We start from the raw sequence: 4,137 nt of genomic DNA, 5'->3' as shown, positions 1-4,137 counted from the left end.
TTTGGTCTTTTCTCTTATTTAAAAAAATGAAAAAATGAGAGGATAAGAGCAATGTGGCTTCTTCTCTTTCTCTCATTCTTTTTTTCTTTTTTTGTTTTCATCCTTTCCTTCATTCGGGCGATCAACAAAGCTTTGAAAAAAAATTCTCCAGCGAGCTTTATCGGTGAATCAAAGCTTCTACTCTCTTCCTTTCATCCTCTTGACCTCATTAAGGCTTTGATCAAAGGTTTTTCTTTTGTATTTTTCTAGTATTTAATCATTTTTGAAATCTTTGAAAACCTAGAAATACCCCATGGATTGGATTGTTTTTAAGCTCAAATCGAAGCCAGTGTCATGGTTTTTCATTTGTGTGAATGCTTGTAAAGAAATTTTTTGATTTGATGATGTAAATGGCGAAAAAACCATTGTTTAAGGGCCGGCTTCACGCTAAGAATTTATTGGTACTGTAGCAAGAGTTTACTGTAGAGACGAAACTTTATGACTTTTTCTTGAATTTCTTTGGTTCAAATTGAAGCCCTTCTTACTTGGAATTCATTGGAACTAGGTTTATTCCAGTTTGGGGTCATTTGGGGTCCAAAATGACGTTTTCCCCTAAAACCCTAGAGTTACATGTTCGCATGTAACATTGCATTCGCATGCATTTAAGTTTCTATTCTTATGTTCATTGGTTCTTGGATTCCCTGCTTGATTCTAGGTTGTGATGCATCTATCAATGGGAAGAAAATTGCTAACCAGTGTGTGCGTCTCGAGGCGAGACAACTAGTTCTGCGAATGGTTCAATTCGTAATTACATAGATTTAATAAGAGTATTATAGTATTTCTTTATGTGTTTTATAACATAAATTTGATGATAAATCAGATTCCATTGATATATGTATATTTTGAGCATGAATTTATTTGATATGTTTAAACCTATTATACTTATGCATATTTATCTTGAAGAAGCATGTTTACATGTATATGTATCACACGACCGAATTGCGTGTGAACCGCAAGTGCACGGGTGTCGAAGTAATAATTACCCCGGTGAGCGGGTAGTCAAATCAACAGGGAACAAAAGTATTAGTATTAACCACTTCTCGGTTATCTAGTCAAAATCGATGAATGTGATGGAGTGAACTAATTGCAAGAAAAGTTAACAAGCAAGTAAATGGGCAAGAAATAGAGTAAAGGAGTTCTCAATCACTGAAGATGAGGTACTTGGGCAATGCTCCCCCTAGGATCTTCCATGAAGCTCAAGATTTGCTAAATGCTCCTAAACTGGGTCCAATGAGTTGAGGTAATCCAAAAAACAACCGGTCCTTGTCTCCAAGCAACCGACACTAGTCCCATATAGGGTCCCGTCAGAGAAATCGCTCAATCTCAACACCTAACACACCATATGACTGCACTAAACTCTTGGGACACCTAAGAGTGAAACCGATTCCTAAATATAGATCCAACCATTTTTCCTGGCGAAGGATCCCTAATCCACTATGAAGTCCCGATGGAGAAATCAAACAATCTCATGCCTCCCAACAAATATGGTTGCATAGAGTATAGGGAATATGGAGATAGGAAACACTCAATCCGAGGGAAAAGGGGACACTCCACTATCTCATGACTCACCCTCTCAACCCTCTTTAACCTTGACGTTCTAACTCTAATGGAGACCTCTCACATCAAAGTAATAGATTAATCAATGTAAATCAACCAGAAAGATTAACAACATATGCAAGAAATGAAATCACAAGGTTGAAACTCAAATAAACTCGGATTAACTAGGAACATAGAGCAAATCATTAAAAAATCATAGATCCTAGGGTTCACATGCCCAACTACCTACTAGGGTTTAGTCCTCCATTGGCCTAATTATAAAACAATAATGAATACAATGAAAAACAATGAAACCCATAGATAAAAACCCCCTCAAATTCTAGTGGATTAACCTTGATGGGTAGTTCAACGTCTTGAAGGGTTCCTCTCTGAAGCTAGGTCGCCAATGGCTCCCCAAGTGCTATGACGGTGAAGGAACCTATCAAAGTTGGTGAAGAACTCTATCCAAATTAGTAAAGACCTCCTTCCAAACCCTAGCGGCCTTGCCTTTAAAGTGCTCTCCAAAAGTTCCGTAAAAAGTCCCTAAAAAATAGGACAAACGGCGTATTTATAGCTCTGATTCGCGTCTGTCATGCGCCTTTACGTGCCCGTGTGGGCTGCATGAATTTCCACGCTGGCGCGTGAACAGTAACTTTGCTACAGTGATCCAAACATTCCATACAAATTCTTTATAGCCTTCTCTTCATGTTCGATGGTGTTGCAATGTTCAGGGGCTAGCATCATGGATTGGTCAAGACCTCGGAAGCTTCATCATCCATGCAACATTGGGAATTTGGGTGAAGAGAAGGCATTTGAGAATTCAGGGGCTAGAATCAACGTCATGCCTTATATATTTTTTCAGAAGCTAGACTTGGAAGAGCTTAGACCAACTCGGATAACACATCAATTGGCCGACCGAATAGTTAGACATCCTAGGGGCATCATTGAAGACATACTTGTGAAAGTTCACAAGTACATATTTCCTGTGGACTTTGTGGTGTTTAATGTTGATGAGGATCCTGAGGTTCCATTGATACTTGGGAGGTTGTTCTTGCCTACTTCCAAGGCTCTCATTGATATAAACGGTGGGGAGTTGACATTAAGAGTTGATGATGACAAGTTGACATACCACCTAGCCCAAGACATGCAACATTCTCTTGACTTTGATGATACTTTGTATTTTCTTGACACTACTAATGATTTAATTGATGAATACGTGCAGGAAATGATGTGTCCGGACCAATTTGAGGGGTTGCTAGATCAAGAAGTGAATAATAAAGAAGTCTTATCACTTGGTGTAGAGGACAAGTTGCAACTTACCCTGGGAGTCATGAAGACGATGATCCAAAAGTTGAAAAGCGCAAGGAGACATCACAAGAAGCATTCCAAGGTTAATGGGGATATGCATTCATGGAGTAAGGGTGATGATCCCTTGTGTGGTAACAAGCTTGATAACTCTCCCTCTACCTTGAAATAATTATGTGCATCGTGCTTTCATGTTATTGGTAAGAGGGCAACCTTCATTTATGAAGCCCTGTGAGGTAAGACCAGGTACGTCAAGCTTAGTAATGTTAAACAAACGCTTCTTGGAAGGCAACCCAAGTCATTATTATTTTTCTAGGGTTTAGTTCAGTATTTGCATGAATAAGAGCTTTCGTGTTGGTGTATTGATCTTTATATGCTATTGCTGTGCTTTTCTCATGGATCATTGGTGTTTTAGTGTGCTTCATTGTGATTGGTGAAGTTTCTAGGTCGTTTGAGTGTGTTTTCATGATTTTATTGATTGTTTTTCAATGTATAGGCAGTCTCTATATGTGTATAAGTGTTGCAAAAATTTTTCTGAGTCATCGAGAGAAGACACACGGCCGTGTTGAATTTTCACAAGGGTGTGTGTTTCCGTTCAGAGCTCATCTCGAGAGGACATAGGGGCGTGTGTATACCTCTTTGAATGGCCTTTTGATGCTCACACACCCGTTGGTAATTTCCACATGGGCGTGTGGATCTCTGTAGAGTTCTAACTCTACATCCCTAGAAGATACAGCGCATCTGTCTGCCCTTGTAGATGACCCTGTGAATAGCACACAGGCGTGGATAATTTTCACACGCCCATGTGAAAGTCTGCAGAGACTTATCCTCCATCCCGAGAGCACACAAGGGTGTGTGAGTGCCCCTGTGAGTGCCCTTGTGAGCATCCACACGGCCGTGTGGAATTTTCATAGGGCATGTGGAACACTTAGCCATTTTCTCAGGAGGATAGATAAGTCACATGGGCGTGTGGATGCCCCTGTGGGTTGGGCACACGGGCGTGGGTAATTTCCACACGCCTATGTGGATGCTTTGAGAGAGAAAAGAGGCTATCCAGAGAGCACACGGGGGAGTGTGTATGCCCTTGTGAGGGACCTTGTGGGAGTGACACGGGCGTGGGTAATTTCCATACACCTATGTGGATGCATAGAACGCTAAGAGGCACCATTTTTCTTTAAAACCCACTCGCACCCCTTTATTCTATAACTCCCAAATGCTCAAAAGTTGCCTCCCTTCATCTCCCCAACATTTAGAAGT

Source organism: Dioscorea cayenensis, chromosome 19, assembly GCF_009730915.1.
Source record: "Dioscorea cayenensis subsp. rotundata cultivar TDr96_F1 chromosome 19, TDr96_F1_v2_PseudoChromosome.rev07_lg8_w22 25.fasta, whole genome shotgun sequence".
NCBI classification, from domain to species: domain Eukaryota; kingdom Viridiplantae; phylum Streptophyta; class Magnoliopsida; order Dioscoreales; family Dioscoreaceae; genus Dioscorea; species Dioscorea cayenensis.
The sequence above is the reverse complement of the archived record's forward strand: the minus strand, read 5'-3'. Positions refer to the sequence as shown.